The sequence below is a fragment of the Leuciscus leuciscus genome (assembly GCF_965113295.1).
Source record: "Leuciscus leuciscus genome assembly, chromosome: 2".
NCBI lineage: Eukaryota > Metazoa > Chordata > Actinopteri > Cypriniformes > Leuciscidae > Leuciscus > Leuciscus leuciscus.
This window is the reverse complement of record NC_138726.1, coordinates 65879821-65899820: the sequence shown is the minus strand read 5'-3', so window position 1 is coordinate 65899820 and position 20000 is coordinate 65879821. Positions and strand designations below refer to the sequence as shown.

The 20000-nt window shown below is 43.5% G+C and overlaps 1 protein-coding gene and 1 long non-coding RNA gene across 3 annotated transcripts in view; one reads left to right on the top strand and one right to left on the bottom strand.

Moving 5' to 3' along the window:
• The window catches only part of LOC309492665, a 38540-nt gene extending 33979 nt beyond the window's left edge, over positions 1 to 4561 (bottom strand). For both annotated transcript variants that reach the window (XR_014203638.1, XR_014203639.1), the window contains exons 1-3: positions 4535 to 4561; positions 3936 to 3991; positions 3175 to 3406 (exon numbers count right to left, since the gene is read on the bottom strand). This is a non-coding gene — a long non-coding RNA (uncharacterized lncRNA). The remainder of the gene's footprint in view (positions 1 to 3174; positions 3407 to 3935; positions 3992 to 4534) is intronic.
• Positions 1 to 20000, top strand: part of nrxn2b (neurexin 2b) — a 558448-nt gene that overhangs the window by 500910 nt on the left and 37538 nt on the right. The gene's annotated exons all lie outside the window — the stretch shown is intronic.

The following is a 20000-nucleotide window of genomic DNA, read 5'->3' as shown; positions in this document are numbered from 1 at the left end:
GAGTGAATCTCACGAGTCTGTTGTTCTCATTTACAGTCGACTCGTGGAGAGAGGCCGGACTGAACCAGCGTCACATGTGCGTGACACCAGCTCTGCTGTCTGTATAATGGCAGAGCGAGCAGACAGCAGGGCGTGACCTTTGACCTCAGGGTCACTAATGGACGTCTGAAAGCTTCTGTCCTGCGGCGATTACTGTCTGAATCTGAGCTGAGCACACATAACACATATAACACAGTGTGTGTGTGTGTGTGTGTGTGTGTGTGTGTGTGTGTGTGTGTGTGTGTGTGTGTGTGTGTGTGTGTGTGTGTGTGTGTGTGTGTGTGTGTGTGTGTGTGTGTGTGTGAAGCTCAATTCCAGCCAACAGGGAATGCTCTCTCAGAGTTATGATCAAACGCTCTTTCAGTAATATCATCTGGTCTTTAATAAAGCTCTCAAAATGTTAGCACAAAAACATTATTTATACATCGATCATGGAGCGTTTTTTAGTTGGACGTTCGTCTAACGTGTTTGAAACGTTGCTACTTGTGTCAGGACGTTCAGAGAACATTCAGGAATAATGTTTTCATAACTGGGAGTGTTTGACGGATGTCTCTGTTTTCTGCTTGTTGTTTCATCAGTGATTGATATTGTTTCTGCTGTTATTGACTGAATTCTGCGGAGAACATGAGCTGATCGTTCTACTGAGATTCAGTGAAGGTGTTTAAAGCTGATTGATCAGTGCGGTGTGTGTGTGTGTGTTTTGCCCTAACCCCAACCATCATAACTAATAGCCTGACCCTAAAACCAAGTCTTGACCCTCAAACCCTTTAAAGGCTCTCAGAAAGTGAGGACTGGCCAACATGTCCTCTTTCCTCTATTGCTCCGCTGGTGTCACACACACACACACACACACACACACACACACACACACTCTGTTGTCTCGTCTGACATTTCCTTCCTTCCTTTATCGCTTCTAATCACTTGTTTATCCCACACTATTACTGCGCAGCATCTCTGGTCCTCTTATCTGCCTCAGTGTGTTTATTTATTCATTTTCGCTGCGTTTGTTAAATGTCACTGGAGACGGAGGACACACACACACACACACACACACACACACACACACACACACAGAGCGCAGAGCGTCACTGTCCGACACACAGGACACAATAAGAACGATTACGTGAGTTCATGAATATGAAACTGAAGATTATTATACGACTGCAGTTGATGTCGATGAGAAGCCGCTTCTGGTCTGTGTTTTGCCAAAAGAAAAGCTTGAAGCATATCAGTGATCTCCAGAACAGGAGTGTGTTCATCGCTCACACAGGACAGCACTAGATCACGGGTGTGACTGCAGAACTGATGAAAATACACACGTTTCCAGAGTCTCTGTGGATAAAGTGCCAAATGTCAACGAGACTCTGCTGGTGATGCTATCGGCCCAAACATTAGCACACACACACACTCGCATGAGAGAGCGAACCGGATCACAGGAGCAGATGTTATCTAACACAGATATAGATCTCACGCTCTTCCTATCAGCCAATCACACACCTTGTCCTGACAAGACGTGATGCGATAAGATTCCAGGGACAAATAATGTGTCTGTCCACACTAGACGCGACGCGACTGCGAGATGCATCAAAATCAATCAAAACCACACAGCCAATCAGAACAGTGTGTGGGCGGAGTCAGCCAATCAGAACAGCGTGTGGGCGGAGTCTCGCGGCACCAGAGAGTAATCTTGAGTCCCTACATAATCAAATACACATATATTACACCATTTAAACATTATTCAAACACATAGGCTACTGAGTTACTAAAACAATCGTTGTCAAAGAATACACTTGTTTGTTCACAGTTCTAATGTTCTTGTTTCCATTTGTTTAATTTCAAGATCTGAGGTGAATTATCCACTGTTGCTTTTACAGCAAAGCTGGAGCACTAAATGATATTCAGAGTCACATGACACGCTTTTAACATTAAATAAAGCAGTCCCTGAGATCATCATCGCCACACTTTGTGTTTGTTGTTCCAGCGCGACGTCGCAGAAAAATAGAAACCGTTTCTAAAATTGAATCGTCGCGGCGTCACGTGTAGTTAGGACTCGGTATCAGGCTCTCGGAGGAATTGTGCGTCTCTGAGTAAATAAAAACACTCCGGAAACACAGAGAGAATGAATACACTCATCAAACACCTACAGAGAGATTAAAGATATTAGACTGAATCACACACACACACACACACACACACACACACACACACACACACACACACACACACACACACACACACACACACACACACACACACACACATACTCTCACACATACACTTACATACTCACACACACTCACATACTCACACACACATACTTTGTTTTCCCATTTATTGACTGACAGCTCTCCTGTCCTCATGTTGAGACAAATCGAAGTGCAGAGGCATGTGTGTGTGTGTGTGTGTGTGTGTGTGTGTGTGTGTGTGTGTGTGTGTGTGTGTAAACATGATGGTTATTGTAGTTCTATTGTAGACTAAATGTGAGCATTTACTCGTCTCACTTGCACAAAAACGTTCAGTATCCCTCAAAACGAATAAAAACAGTAAAATGCAATCAATCTCAGAATTTTACGCAAAACTTTATAATTAACTATATTGAATTACACAAATATACTTTATTTAATCTCACTTCATTAACCAATGTCTTTGCTGCTGACCTTAAGTGATCTTATTCAACCATATTAATAAGAAAAAATTACTTTAGATTAGATTTAGAAATAAGAGTGTTGAACTTCCTTCTCCTGTCTCCTATTGATCTTTAATCCAGAATAACAGAAGCTGAAAGGTTTAAATATGCATCTACTCTACTCTACTGTACTCTACTGTACTCTACCTCTACTGTACTGCACTCTACTGTACTCTACCTCTACTGTACTCTACCTCTACTGTACTACCTCTGCTATACTCTACCTTTACTGTACTCTACTGTACTATACTGTACTCTACCTCTACTGTACTCTACTGTACTGTACTATACTGTACTCTACCTCTACTGTACTCTACTATTCTCTACATCTACCGTACTCTACCTCTACTGTACTCTAATATACACTCTATCTCTACTGTACTCTACTGTACTCTACCTCTACTGTACTCTACTGTACACTGCCGTACACTGCTGTACTCTACCTCTACTGTACTCTACTATACTCTACCTCTACTGTACTCTACTGTACTCTACCTCTACTGTACTCTACTGTACACTGCTGTACTCTACCTCTACTGTACTCTACTATACTCTACCTCTACTGTACACTGCCGTACACTGCTGTACTCTACCTCTACTGTACTCTACTGTACTCTACCTCTACTGTACTCTACTATACTCTACCTCTACTGTACTCTACTGTACACTGCTGTACTCTACCTCTACTGTACTCTACTGTACTCTACCTCTACTGTACTCTACTATACTCTGCCTCTACTGTACTCTACTGTACACTGCCATACACTGCTGTACTCTACCTCTACTGTACTCTACTATACTCTACCTCTACTGTACTCTACTATACTCTACATCTACTGTACACTGCCGTACACTGCTGTACTCTACCTCTACTGTACTCTACTGTACTCTACCTCTACTGTACTCTACTGTACACTACTGTACTCTACCTCTTCTGTACTCTACTGTACTCTACTTCTACTGTACACTAACTCTACTGTACTCTACGTCTACTGTACTCTACTATACTCTACTTCTACTGTACTCTACTGTACACTGCTGTACTCTACATCTACTGTACACCACTGTATTCTATCTTGACTGTACTCTACTCTACTGCACTCTACTGTACTCTACCTCCACTGTACTCTACTGTACACTACTGTACTCTACCTCTACTGTACTCTACCTCTACTGTACTCTACTGTACACCACTGTATTCTACCTCTACTGCACTCTACTATACTCTACCTCTACTGTACTCTACTGTACACTACTGTACTCTACCTCTACTGTACTCTATTGTACTCTACCTCTACTGTACACTACTGTACTCTACTGTACTCTACATCTACTGTACTCTACTGTACACCACTGTATTCTATCTTGACTGTACTCTACTCTACTGTACTGCACTCTACTGTACTCTACCTCCACTGTACTCTACTGTACACCACTGTATTCTACCTTTACCATACTGTACTGTACTCTACTATACTCCACCTCTACTGTACTCTACCTCTACCGTACTCTACTGTACACCACTGTATTCTACCTTTACTGTACTCTACTGTACTGCACTCTACTGTACTCTACCTCTACTGTACTCTACCTCTACTGTACTCTACTGTACACCACTGCATTCTATCTTGACTGTACTCTACTCTACTGTACTGCACTCTACTATACTCCACCTCTACTGTACTCTACCTCTACCGTACTCTACTGTACACTACTGTACTCTACCTCTTCTGTACTCTACTGTACTCTACATATACTGTACACTAACTCTACTGTACTCTATGTCTACTGTACTCTACTATACTCTACTTCTACTGTACTCTACTGTACACTACTGTACTCTACATCTACTGTACTCTACTGTACACCACTGTATTCTATCTTGACTGTACTCTACTGTACTGTACTCTACTATACTCCACCTCTACTGTACTCTACCTCTTCTGTACTCTACTGTACTCTACCTATACTGTACACTAACTCTACTGTACTCTACGTTTACTGTACTCTACTATACTCTACTTCTACTGTACTCTACTGTACACTACTGTACTCTACATCTACTGTACTCTACTGTACACCACTGTATTCTATCTTGACTGTACTCTACTCTACTGTACTGCACTCTACTGTACTCTACCTCCACTGTACTCTACTGTACACCACTGTATTCTACCTTTACCATACTGTACTGTACTCTACTATACTCCACCTCTACTGTACTCTACCTCTACCGTACTCTACTGTACACCACTGTATTCTACCTTTACTGTACTCTACTGTACTGCACTCTACTGTACTCTACCTCTACTGTACTGTACTGTACTCTACTGTACTGTACACTACTGTACTCTACCTCCACTGTACTCTACTGTACTCTACTGTACTGTACACTACTGTACTCTACCTCTACTGTACTCTACTGTACTGTACCTCTACTATACAAGAGTAAATGAGTGCGTGAGTGAGTGAGTGAGTGAGTGAGTGAGTGAGTGAATGTGTGAATGTGTGTGTGTGTGTGTGTGAGTGAGTGAGTGAGTGAGTGAGTGAGTGAGTGAGTGAGTGAGTGAAGTGAGTGAGTGAGTGAGTGAGTGAGTGAATGTGTGTGAGTGTGTGAGTGATTTTTGGACAAATGTTTTGATACGTCAAGGCATATCTAAATCACGCTGAAAAGTTTAGGGTTCACTACCAATCCTCAGACATTTTGAAAGAGTCTCTTCTGCTGCATTTATTAGATCAAAAATACAGTAAAACAGTGAAATATTATTCTAATGTAAATCATCTGTTCTCTATGTGAATATACAGTAAAGTGTAATTTATTCCTGTGATCAAAGCTGAATGTTCAGCATCATTACTCCAGTCTTCTGATATGCTGATTTCAAAGTTCAAAAGAACAGCATTTATTTTAAATACAAATCTTCTGTAACATTATAAATGTCTAATTTGATCATTTTAATGCGTCCTTGATGAATAAAAGTATGAATTTCTTTAAGTAAAATCCCCAGTTGAGTGATTTCTCTTCTCTCTGCCTGTTAACTCTCTCATGTAACACACGTGTCGAAGTCTTCGGCATGATTTCGTCTGCTGACGGTTTTCACACTCGATTTCACGGTTTATTTAAAGTCTCCTCTAACTAAACACAAAACCCTTCACAGTAACATCAGCGCCTGCTTTCTGTGGCTTCAATATTTCATGCGTTTTGTGCTGTTTATCCGCAGCGGATGTTTTATTTAGCGAAACCCCATTACAGGGTGAAGAAGCGTCAAAGCTCAGGTCTCGACATTCACACACACACACACACACACACACACACACACACACACACACACACACACACACACACACACACACACACACACACACACACCAAAGATTTCTGAGCTTCATCAAACTTTAATAAAGCCCAGTGTTTTAATGGCCACAGAGGGACGGATGGGAAGGGGTTTTTAATTATATGGTCCTGCACTGCATCTTTGTTCCTGGCACTGAACGATGTCCTGAAACTTCCTTTAGCTTTTAATTGCACTTTGAAAGCGGCTGAATAACTTTCACACGTGTGTGTAGAATCTGGAGGAACTGGGTGTGAGTTTGACATCTGCTCTTAAACGTCTTTGAGATCGTCAGTGTCAGTTCGGTTCATTATTAAACGAGTCGCGTGCAAGTGAGCCAAACTACTTTTATGAAGATGACTTGTTACGGAAATATAATACTTGAATTGAAATATATTAGTTTAAATGTGCTTAGTTGAACACTGTGTGTGTGTGTGTGTGTGTGTGTGTGTGTGTGTGTGTGTGTGTGTGTGTGTGTGTGTGTGTGTGTGTGTGTGTGTGTGTGTGTGTGTGTGTGTGTGTGTGTGTGTGTGTGTGTGTGTGTGTGTGTAACCAAAATATCCTGTAATGCCATTTCTATTGAATCTTGTAAATTATGTATTTGCACACATTTGTTATTACACAGTTGCAATAATATATTAACTTTAAATGCAATATTGAATAACAGACTACGGTTAAAATTAAAGTCAGGTACTTTAGTATGTTACACAACACATCGAATCAAGTGCACTTCTTTAAATAATAATTCAAAACTTTCAGTTTGACATTTCTGCATTAGTTAAAAAGTGAATTAAGTGTGTTTAGAAACTCTCTTTAAGTGCAAGTGGCATTTTCCTTCATTAATATTGTATTAGCTGCAAATACAGTTGTTTAAATATGTACTTTTGAGATTTGAAGTGCTCTTGTTTTCACATGGGCATGAAGGCAGATGTTATGGTCATAAATGTCTCAAATGTCACATTTCTGTCTTGTATTCCAGCACTAATATCTAAACATTATTAATGCTTCTCCAGTAAATGTATCTTGATTTAAGAACATTTAGATATTATGCTGGAAAAGAGACAGAAACACTGAGGAAGAGCAGTTTCGCAGTGAAATCGTTAATAAAAGCTCCTGTTGTTTTTGAGGCGGTTGAGGAATGAAATGTGCGATCATAGTTATAAACCAGTATAAACCACAGTGTTATGGTGACTGGTTGCTGAGTTGAGTGTGGTTTGATCAAGCATGAAATTGTGAGTTATTTCTTAATTTAAGAATGTGAGGAATGTGCTTAAATTACAATTTATTTATTATTTATTGATCAAATCTAGTAATTTAAAGGGAAATAAAACAAAAAATAACAAAAAATCGTCCCAAAAAAATTGCATTAATAAATCTTTTTTTTTTTTTTATCCAAATGACCTAAAATAAGATTTCTGAAAAAAAAAAAGAAAAAAAAAAGGAAGTATAATGTAATGTCTTGTGGTGATTTTGCCCCGCAAGGGAAGGATGAGGGTCAGTGTGGGTGAGCAGAACCACAGTATTATAGTGACTGGTTTACTGAAGCGTAGCCTGTGCTGTCCCCCCGCGGCCCCGGAGACTCTGAGGACCTCAAGGGCCCGTGTGCCGCTGTGATTAAAATCACGGGTGCGTTCAGCTGCAATTAATGAATTACACATTAATCCTTCCTAATCTATTCCAGTTTGTCACTACACTGCTCACTTTCCTAATCACAGTAAACACACGACTCCTGCTGTGAGGCAGTCTAGAACATCTCGCAGTCGGACAGTATCTTATTGTCCCAACCCGTCCTGATGGTGTTCCTCGACCCGTCCTGATGATGTTTGTCCTGGTTCTCTGGGTCTCTCACCTCATCTGGGTCTCCATCTGCTGGGTTTATGGTGTTCCTCGACCCGTCCTGATGGTGTTTGTCCTGGTTCTCTGGGTCTCTCACCTCATCTGGGTCTCCATCTGCTGGGTTTATGGTGTTCCTCGACCCGTCCTGATGGTGTTTGTCCTGGTTCTCTGGGTCTCTCACCTCATCTGGGTCTCCATCTGCTGGGTTGATGGTGTTCCTCGACCCGTCCTGATGGTGTTTGTCCTGGTTCTCTGGGTCTCTCACCTCATCTAGGTCTCCATCTGCTGGGTTTATGGTGTTCCTTGACCCGCCCTGATGGTGTTTGTCCTGGTTCTCTGGGTCTCTCACCTCATCTGGGTCTCCATCTGCTGGGTTTATGGTGTTCCTCGACCCGTCCTGATGGTGTTTGTCCTCGTTCTCTGGGTCTCTCACCTCATCTGGGTCTCCATCTGCTGGGTTTATGGTGTTCCTCGACCCGTCCTGATGGTGTTTGTCCTGGTTCTCTGGGTCTCTCACCTCATCTGGGTCTCCATCTGCTGGGTTGATGGTGTTCCTCGACCCGTCCTGATGGTGTTTGTCCTGGTTCTCTGGGTCTCTCACCTCATCTAGGTCTCCATCTGCTGGGTTTATGGTGTTCCTTGACCCGCCCTGATGGTGTTTGTCCTGGTTCTCTGGGTCTCTCACCTCATCTGGGTCTCCATCTGCTGGGTTTATGGTGTTCCTCGACCCGTCCTGATGGTGTTTGTCCTCGTTCTCTGGGTCTCTCACCTCATCTGGGTCTCCATCTGCTGGGTTTATGGTGTTCCTCGACCCGTCCTGATGATGTTTGTCCTGGTTCTCTGGGTCTCTCACCTCATCTGGGTCTCCATCTGCTGGGTTTATGGTGTTCCTCGACCCGTCCTGATGGTGTTTGTCCTCGTTCTCTGGGTCTCTCACCTCATCTGGGTCTCCATCTGCTGGGTTTATGGTGTTCCTCGACCCGTCCTGATGATGTTTGTCCTGGTTCTCTGGGTCTCTCACCTCATCTGGGTCTCCATCTGCTGGGTTTATGGTGTTCCTTGACCCGCCCTGATGGTGTTTGTCCTGGTTCTCTGGGTCTCTCACCTCATCTGGGTCTCCATCTGCTGGGTTTATGGTGTTCCTCGACCCGTCCTGATGGTGTTTGTCCTGGTTCTCTGGGTCTCTCACCTCATCTAGGTCTCCATCTGCTGGGTTTATGGTGTTCCTTGACCCGCCCTGATGATGTTTGTCCTGGTTCTCTGGGTCTCTCACCTCATCTGGGTCTCCATCTGCTGGGTTGATGGTGTTCCTCGACCCGTCCTGATGGTGTTTGTCCTGGTTCTCTGGGTCTCTCACCTCATCTGGGTCTCCATCTGCTGGGTTTATGGTGTTCCTCGACCCGTCCTGATGGTGTTTGTCCTGGTTCTCTGGGTCTCTCACCTCATCTGGGTCTCCATCTGCTGGGTTTATGGTGTTCCTCGACCCGTCCTGATGGTTTTTGTCCTGGTTCTCTGCGTCTCTCACCTCATCTGGGTCTCCATCTGCTGGATTTATGGTCTTCCTCGACCCGTCCTGATGGTGTTTGTCCTGGTTCTCTGGGTCTCTCACCTCATCTGGGTCTCCATCTGCTGGGTTTATGGTGTTCCTTGACCCGTCCTGATGGTGTTTGTCCTCGTCCTCTGGGTCTCTCACCTCATCTGGGTCTCCATCTGCTGGGTTTATGGTGTTCCTCGACCCGTCCTGATGATGTTTGTCCTGGTTCTCTGGGTCTCCATCTTCTGGGTTGATGGTGTTCCTCAGATCAGGCCGTTAGTCTGTTGGACACGTCTGGAGTGAGAATGAAATAAATGTGTGTTTAATTGAGTTTAGATGTGTAGAAGCAGAGCTGCATTGACGGTGCTGATGTGATGATTGTGATGTGTTGATATCGGCTCGAGTCTTATAATGATAAGCATGTCAGTAATATGGTATTGTGTGAATAATATACGGACATGCTTGTTCGTTGAGTTAGTCATATGCTATGGTCGTGTCCTAACTATAATGCGTTAAGAGCTCGCTCAAGCACTGCGGAGCTAAACCATTTAGTGCTTTGTAAGTAACCAGCAATATTTTAAAATGTATACGATGTTTAATAGGGAGCCAGTGCAGTGTTGACAGAACCGGGCTAATATGGTCAGACTTCCTGGTTCTGGTAAGAACTCGAGCTGCTGCGTTTTGGACCAGCTGTAGTTTGTTTATTAAGCATGCAGGGCAACCACCCAGTAGAGCATTACTATAATCTAGCCTTGAGGTCATGAACGCATGGACTAACTGTTCCGCATTTGTCAATGAGGGCGTGTCTTCATCGATCCGGCGGCTGATGAAAGGCCTGCTCTCACTCAGGTCCTACTCTCACTCAGGTCCTGCTCTCACTCAGGTCCTGCTCTAACTGAGGTCCTGCTCTCACTCAGGTCCTGCTCGCTGATCACGGTGTGTGTTTCCGGCGCTCCATCGGTCTCCATCACTGCGGGAACACAGACCTGATCTGATATCTATCATCTGATATAGTCTTGATATTTAAAGGGTTAATTCATCCAGGAATAATTATTCTGTCATCATTTACACATTCAAACCTATAGGACTATGTGGAACAAAAATACATATTTTGATACATTTTCATTGTGTGTGTGTGTGTGTGTGTGTGTGTGTGTGTGTGTGTGTGTGTGTGTGTGTGTGTGTGTGTGTGAGATTGTCACTCTTCTTTTCTTGGAATCCAGAGTGTTTATGTGTTGTTCTTCCAATAACAGCAATTAAGCGTGTTAAAATCGACAGCTGTCTCTAGTGTCTCTGACTCATACACTGATTAATCACACACACACACACACACACACACAGAGAGAGAATATTAACACAATCAATACACTCTTCATTATCAGCTGGAGTCATTATAATTCATCACTGGACACAAAGCACATCAGTCACAACAGTCTGTTCTCTGCACAGTGTGAGAGGCAGTGTGGTTGCTAGGGTGCCTGTGCGGTTGCTAAGGTGCCTGTGCGGTTGCTAGGGTACCTGTGCGGTTTCTAAGGTGCCTGTGCGGTTGCTAGGGTGCCTGTGCAGCTGCTAGGGTGCCTGTGCGGTTTCTAGGGTGCCTGTGTGGTTGCTAGGGTGCCTGTGTGGTTGCTAGGGTGCATGTGTGGTTGCTAGGGTGCCTGTGCGGTTGCTAGGGTGCCTGTGTGGTTTCTAGGGTGCATGTGTGGTCGCTAGGGTGCCTGTGCGGTTTGCTAGGGTGCCTGTGTGGTTGCTAGGGTGCCTGTGCGGTTTCTAGGGTGCCTGTGTGGTTGCTATGGTGCCTGTGTGGTTGCTAGGGTGCATGTGTGGTTGCTAGGGTGCCTGTGTGGTTGCTAGGGTGCCTGTGTAGATGTGACTCTTCCATTAGTTAATGAAGTTCAGACAGGTTTGAGGCAGTGTACTGAACTGAACACTCTCAGTAGCTCCCAGCATGCAGTGCGGCGTGAATAAATTACGCAGATGACTGTTTGTTTTCACTCTCAGTTGTTATGATGTGCTGATGATTATTATGGTCTGTTCAGATCATTTTAGGTTCGTGAGGAGGAGAAACTGGAAATCTGAGGTTTAACTGGTTCTGTTTTTTCAGTGTACATGAATGTTTTTGCATTTAACTAAGTTAATGTCAATCAACCGAATGCAACATGAAGCATCAATAATGATCAGACTACTTTTCAGAAGTCGTTTTAATGCATGCAGTGATTCTAGCAGAGTTAAGAAGACCATCATGACATGTTTCTATGTCAGTGAATGTGATGGAATAGCAGTGTCAGCTCACGACTGAGTGTCGATTGTGTGTGTGTGTTTTGGTTGTGTACACAGGTGTGTGTGTGTGTGTGTGTGTGTGTGTGTGTGTGTGTGTGTGTGTGTGTGTGTGTGTGTGTGTGTGTGTGATGGAGTGAGAACGAGCATCTCCTGCATTCGTGTGTACCCCCACGGCTCTCTCTCATTTCAGTCACGCTTCATATTCATGAGGAAAAGAAAATTAGATTGGAAGGATAGTGCGGAGCGAGACTCAACATGTCTCTCCATTCCCGGCAGCCATTTTACATTCTCTCTCTCGTCTCTCTTTGTTTTTGCATGGGCTCATTTCGACTCGACTCGAGCGGGTTTTGATGACGTCGCCGCATGAAAACAGAACAGAGACATGATGAAAGGAAACTCGCTCTCGTTCTGCTTCTGTTCTCCTTCTCTAAAGCCAGTCAGTGCCTTCCTCTCTCCTCCTCCTCACTCAGTTTCCCATGAGGCTCTTGTATTTCCTCTGATGTTTTTCCTCTGATAATTAGTCGCTGCCAGATACTACAACTATCAGCAGGAGTCTGAAGCGGGTCTGGCCCGAGGGAAGCGAAGGAGCCGATTGAGTCTGGGCTCTGAATCAATTGCTTGTTTCTGAATCGGTGGCTTGTGACGAGGTTTCTTGGCCAGGCTGTAATTGTCGAGGTGTGGCTGATGAATGATGCTCGAGAGTCACATGAGACGCTTCACAAATCCTGCTGGTGATCCTGCTTTTATTTCTGTCTTTCAATTTTTTTTTTTTTTTTATTCCTCCAGGATGAATTATTAGCTCTTAATCCGGCTGACATTCTTGACCGGTTCGGTTCTCATCTTCACATGCACTTCAATGAACTTTCAACTTTCCTGTACCTCAAACACTAGAGAATAGGGCTATAGCAACGCCAGGATCATGGGTTCGATTCCCAGTGAATGCATGAACTGATAAAAAATGTACACCTTTAAAGGTGCCCCTTTTTACAAGATTTAATATAAATCTATAGTGTCCCCAGAATGTGTCTTTGAAATTTCAGCTCAAACTCATTTATTATAGCTTGTAAAATTTTCCCTTTTTTGTGTGTGAGCAAAAACGAGCCGTTTTGTAAATGCAAATTAGCTTTAGCTCCGCCTCCGTTCAGAAGAGGGCGGAGTCTTTACTCGAGCTTCAGAAACTCCGGCAATAACAAAACACTCCAATCTCACTCATCCAGAATCCCAGAATAACCAGTAGCGAGTGCAGCCTTACGGAGAGACTCAGGAAGAGCTTCTGAATGTTAGTGGAGACATCTCTGTAGTTGTTGTGGAGTTACATTGATCATCTCATCATCATGTTGAACTTCTCCACAAGTGTCCACAGTTCCTGAGGTGTTTATAAGACAGCGGTGACATGTTCTGGTCAATAGTGTTCAGTGCTCGTCTGTGCTCAACCACAGAACAGTTTCAGGCTTTGCTGGATCTTTATCATTGCGTTAGAACTGGTCTCTGTTGTCGCTTGTAAAACCAAATGTCGGCTGGTGTGTGTAAACGTGCAGATTAAGGGCCGGTAATATTATAATAAGATCCTCTTCATACGTCAGAAGGAGAGCGAAATCTGATCGGCTTATTTTTAGACATGCTTGCAGATTACAGTATTTTTGCATGAACTCTTTCTATTTTTCATTTCTCAGTTATTGTTTGTGCATTGTTGATATTTTTACTTGTTTATGTATTCTGTCAACAGCATGTTTGATTGAAATAATTGAGTTATCATCATGGGGAGTGTTTTGTGTGTTGGATGGATGAGACTCAGGCTCTGATGAAGGTCCGCTACACGTTCTCAGGTGCTGATTGATCTGAAACCTGCAGAGCCTGACGCTTTGGAAAGTCTCTTGAACACAATGACTGATTAAAGCAGATGGAAGCACACATGAGCTCAGCGTCGCCTCATTACACGAGCAGAGATGCAGTGACCTTCAAACGTTCACACGTACACACGCTCCTGGACTGAGCAGTGAACAAGGGTTACTTACTGATCTTCACCTGCTCGTGTTCACACTCAACGCTGAGCTCATTCAGCTGTCAGTGTTTCATCTAACACTGAGTCTCTGTGTCTGTTTCAGCTGGGACTACCTACATCTTCGGCCGCGGAGGAGCCCTCATCACCTACTCGTGGCCCCCGAACGACCGGCCGAGCACGAGGGCCGACCGGCTGGCTGTGGGCTTCAGTACTCAGCTCAAGGAGGCCGTCCTGGTGCGGGTGGAGAGCGCCAAGAGCCTCGGAGACTATCTGGAGCTTCACATAGTAAGAGTGATGCCTGGGGACCCGAGGGGGCGGGGCTTACAGTGACTGTGTATGTTTAAAGGGCGGGGCTTACAGTGACTGTATGTTTAAAGGGCGGGGCTTACAGTGACTGTGTATGTTTAAAGGGTGGGGCTTACAGTGACTATGTTTAAAGGGCGGGGCTTACAGTGACTGTATGATTAAAGGGCGGGGCTTACAGTGACTATGTTTGAAGGCGGGGCTTATAATGCAGTGTTTCCCCTACAATGTATTAGGCAGCAGCGCAGCGCCGCCGCTGGATTTTCAGCGCCGCTGCAAAATCTTCACATGATCAGTAATATCACGACATTCACTTACACACCTAAAAACACTGAAACATGGCGACCGGCGGCGCTCCTAATGTGATGGCTCTGAATCCACTTGTTGACAAGGAAAGAGCAAATGGAAATATTTTTGATTAGGCTAATGTCTCGTTGCCATAAGGGGCCGTTCACTTCACATTCACATGCAAATATTTCAAATGTGGGCGCGCGGTAAGCGCGCTCATATAGAAGCGACGCGACGCGGCGCGCTCGTTTTCTCAGGCGCGCCTCTCTTCATGGTTCATGTGTGTGTGTGTCGGCGCACTGCGCTCTCTGCTCAATGTTCCGCTCCGTCTTTGCGCTGCGCGTTCTGCTCCTTAACGGCCCAAACGCTCCAATCATGTTGGCTACCGATCACGCACTGGAAAAGCAAAATCCGCTCAAATAACGTGAAATTTCTCAGTAGTAGACTTCTGTTTGCTGAGCTGGTATAGCCATGCTGGGCAACAATGGTAAAATGACCTGCTCTGATCACATGCTCTAGTAATAATAGCTTTGTATGACTATACTTTATTTTGATAATTAGTCAGTTGCATAGGACTGAATGAAGAATAATATATTGGTGTTTTATATTTTAATATAGGGCTATTTTCTGTCCAATTTGTGTGGACATTTTTCTTTTTTTCCCCTTTTTTGTGTGTTTAATTTAATTAGTGATTCTACATTTAAATATGGATGATTACAAGTTTGGGGGAAATGCGATTAATTACAGCAAATTGTGCGATTAATTAGTAAAAAAAAATAATAATCGATTCCCAGCCGTAATATATATATAAAATTTTATTTTTATTACATTACCGTTTCTTACATTTGAGCCCCTGCCCCTGATGAACTCTTTGCACGTCCCTGGGGGTTAGTGAAGTAAAATAGGCTATGCAAGCTAGTCACCTTTTAAACTAATGAAAAGTTTCATTTGGATTTGAATGTTCAAAATGTCTACAGGATAAAATAAATGAAAGTACTGGTTACATGATGATGTATCTAAGTGCTAAAGTGTGTTACAGAAAAAAAGATCAGTAGTGCAGGTAAGGTGGAAAGAGTTTCATTTTTCCACTATCAATTTCTACCTTACAGCTGAAAATTAACACAAAAGAAAAACAAATAACAATAATCCTGTCCTAATCCTGTTTGTGACCAGTTCAAGGTACGTGCTGCAATAATCATGCCTTCTGTTGATGGTATGTAAAATTTGTATGTCTCAAAATGTCCATTTCTATCCACAAAACTTGCCAGAAATCATGGTTTAAGGGGTAATTAAAAAAAAAAATCTTCCAGGGGTGCATGCCCCCGGACCCCCCGCGAGCTGCTTGGTAACAACCTCCGGCACGTAACAGCACCGCTGCTGGAAAAATTTATAGGGGAAACACTGTAATGACTGTGTATGCTTAAAGGGCAGGGCTTATAGTGACTGTATGTTTAAAGGGCGGGGCTTACAGTGACTGTGTATGATTAAAAGGGAGGGCATATAGTGACTGTATGATTAAAGGGTAGAGCTTATAGTGACTGTGTATTTGAGGGCGGGGCTTACAGTGACTGTATGTTTAAAGGGCGGGGCTTATAGTGACTGTGTATTTGAGGGCGGGGCTTACAGTGACTATGTTTGAAGGCGGGGCTTACAGTGACTGAATGTTTGAGGGTGGGGCTTAAAGTGACTATGTTTGAGGGCGGGGCTTACAGTGACTGTGTATGTTTGAGGGTGGGGCTTACAGTGACTGTATGTTTAAACGGCAGGGCTTATAGTGACTGTGTGTTTAAAGGGCGGGGCTTACAGTGACTGTGTATGTGAGGGCGGGGCTTACAGTGACTATGTTTGAGGGCGGGGCTTACAGTGACTGTGTATGTTTGAGGGCGGGGCTTACAGTGACTGTATGTTTAAAGGGTGTGGCTTATAGTGACTGTGTGTTTGAGGGCTTACAGTGACTGTGTATGTTTGAGGGCGGGGCTTACAGTGACTGTGTATTTGAGGGCGGGGCTTACAGTGACTGTGTATTTGAGGGTGGGGCTTACAGTGACTGTGTATGCTTAAAGGGCGGGGCTTATAGTTACTGTGTATTTGAGGGCGGGGCTTACAGTGAGTGTAGGATGTTTGAGGGCGAGGCTTTCAGTGCCTGTGTGTTTGAGGGCGGGGCTTATAGTGACTGTGTTTGAGGATGGGGCTTACAGTGAGTGTCTAGGATGTTTGAGGGCGGGGCTTATAGTGACTGTGTGTTTGAGGGCTTACAGTGACTGTGTATGTTTGAGGGCGGGGCTTACAGTGACTGTGTATTTGAGGGCGGGGCTTACAGTGACTGTATTTGAGGGTGGGGCTTACAGTGACTGTGTATGCTTAAAGGGCGGGGCTTATAGTTACTGTGTATTTGAGGGCGGGGCTTACAGTGAGTGTCTAGGATGTTTGAGGGCGAGGCTTTCAGTGACTGTGTGTTTGAGGGCGGGGCTTATAGTGACTGTGTTTGAGGGTGGGGCTTACAGTGAGTGTCTAGGATGTTTGAGGGCGGGGCTTATAGTGACTGTGTTTGAGGGTGGGGATTATAGTGATTGTTTAAAAACAGTAATATGAACGTGGAGTGATGAAGGGATGATTGTGAAACAGCATCTGTGCTGATATATGTACACAATCTCCATCTGTAAATGAGTGCTTCGGCTCGGGGCTTCTGGGTAAACATGCAGCTTTTATTTACCTTAAAATTTATTTCAGAAACACAAACCATAGACTGAAATAAATCCGTCCGTCCATCTGTCCATACATATCCATCTGGATCTCTGGAGCTTCAATGTGTTCCTCAAATTCTCACCCTAAATCTAAAGCCAGACTCTCTCTCTCTCTGAGATCAATTACTAACCCGTTTCCTCGGTCTCTCCAGTAATTGTCTCTCAGAGTGTGTGATGAAGGACAGACGGAGGGTCTCAGGCTGTTGTTGCTGTTGACCCTATAGCATCCGTCTTTTTCTCCGTTAACCATCACTGCTTTCTCACCACACACCGTGTGTTTGTGTGTGTTCTGGGAGTGATAAAGACCTTGGATTGTGAGGTGTGTGTGTGTGTATTCTACTCCTCTGATAAAGCTTCTGTATTGTGGTGTGTGTGTGTCGGCAGTACGGTGTTTGTGAAGGTGTGCAGTGATTAATCTGTGTGTTGGTGTCTGCAGGGGACGGCAATTAATTTTACCCTGCGTGGGAGGAAACTCTTTTAGCCCTCAAGACTCTCTCACACACACACACACACTTACCACAGCTTCTGTTTTCTCCAGTTTCAGTTTCAGAAACGAGGGCATCATTATGAAGAATAAAAGTTATACTCTCCTAGTGTCCAGAAGCCTCAATTCAATAAACTGATCCAAATAAAAAAGAAGTTTATTTTCCTGACCCCACTGGCAGATATTACTTGTTGTTGTAAGCATAAACTCACTTCATTTTGACCATTTTCTCAGAAAACAACACTTAATATCTTCAGTCATTGTGCTTCTCCGGTAAATGTATCTTGATTTTTAAAGGGGTCATGACATGAGAAACCAAATTTGCCTTGATCTTTTGGTATATAAGAGGTCTTTGTACCATTAGCCCTTCCTGCAAGTTTCATAGCTTAAGACGTCCTCCCCATTATAAACCAAGCATTTATTTAATCAAGCTCTAATTACGGCTCGTTGGGAATCCATGGTAAGAAGTGACGTCACGGTACGAAGTGACGTACCAGTCGTTTGCATATGACCGCCTCCAGCGCAAGACAACCACACCTCATTTCACATCATCACATCATTGTCACGCCACAGGTGTGGCCCGCTGCAAACACTAAGTAATGTATTTCATCTTAAAAGTACTTTTAGCCAATGATGTTAGCCAATCATAACAGTGGGCGTTACCACTGAACTCTTAAAGGGGAAACACCCCCAAAACAGACAGTTTGAATCAGAGGGTGGGAAAAGGTCATAAATCACAAAAATTTTGTCCAAAAAACTATAGTAATACTTTAATTGCACCTAAGGGAACATAATAAAACAAAAACCATGTCATGACCCCTTTAAGAATGTTTAGATGTTTGAGCTGGAAAGCAGGACAGAAACACTGAGGAAGAGCATGTTTTGCAGTGTTCTCTGGTGTTGTTACGCTTTATCTGTGTGTATGTTACGCTTTATCTGTGTGTATGTTACGCTTTATCTGTGTGTATGTTACGCTTTATCTGTGTGTTACGCTGTAGTAGTGATCAGTACTTCATCTGGTTGTCGATGTGGGCCGGTTGGAGTTTCTCGGAGCCATCGGATGGGTGATGAACAGACGTCGCTGCTCCTCCGGGCTGGCTCGCCGCTTATGCGCTCCATTAATCTCCCAGTGACAGTTCTGTGCTGTAGGTCACTTACTAGTGAGCATCTGGGCATCTCTTTAATCTTTCTCAAGTCAATTAGAACGATGCGGACTGTGTGTCTGTCTGGATGTGGGATGATCCACACACACTGACTAGAATTTTCAGAAGAAGAGTGCCATAGGGAAACTGAACTTTAATGATATCTTATAAACCTTTAAAGGCAGAGCGACTGTCTTGTTGTGTGGCACTGTTGTGCTCTAATACACTCTAAAAATGTTTGGGTCAAATATCGACAAACCCAACTGTGTTAAAAAATTGTATTTAAAAATGTAAACCAATGGTTGGGTTTGTCCATATGTGACCCACACATGGGTTGAAACAAGCCAGCATTTTTAGAGCGTAGCGTGGAACTTACAGTGATGATGTCATTGCCATATTAGCGAATGAGTTGTGATTGGTCTTCCTCTCATCTGTTCAAGCATCTGCTGGTGCTGTTTGTTCGTTCACTCAAGCAACGTGTGTAATCTGACTAACTGAATAAACGAACCGGACAAATAATGTGACGCCAAATGTTGCATTTCATGACTTTCATGCACTTTAAAGAGGAATATCACCCAGGAATGAAAGGTTTGTCATTATTTACTCACTGAAGCCATATGATGTTTTTTGGGGGGGGTTTTGTGTACGTCTTAAGGAATCGTCACATTCATATAATACATTTTTAAAGCTTGAATACGTTTAAAAAAAATAAAATAAACAGAACAAAAGTCATGCAACTTTAAATGACACTCTCACACACACAAACACACACTCTCTCTCCCAGAAGGCATTTCTTCGACGGCCATCACAGTTTCTCAATCGTTCATGGTTTATCAAGCCGCTCAATAAGACACAAATATTATTCTTAGTGAAAGCGATTGTGAGTCCAAAGGCTCGACGATCAAGCTGACAGATTGGATTGAGGACTGAGACGCTTCTGTATGACCATTGTGATTACAGCAGAGCAGATAAACACGAGAGAGAGAGAGAGAGAGAGAGAGAGGGGCAGAGAGAGAGAGAGAGAAGGAGAGAGAGAGAGAGAGGGAGAGAGAGAGAGGGAGAGAGAGAGAGGCAGAGAGAGAGAGAGAGAGAGAGAGAGAGAGAGGCAGAGAGAGAGAAGACGGAAGACGGAGGACTCCCTGCACTGGATTCATTAAGTGATTGTAGAGAGATGTTCTTTACCTTCATTCACCGCGGTGTGATTGTGAGTGTATTTTTTTTTTAATTTTTTTTTTTTATTATTAAATCACTCCTTTTAATCTATCTATCTATATATATATATATATATATATATATATATATATATATATATATACAGTATGTATACAATTCT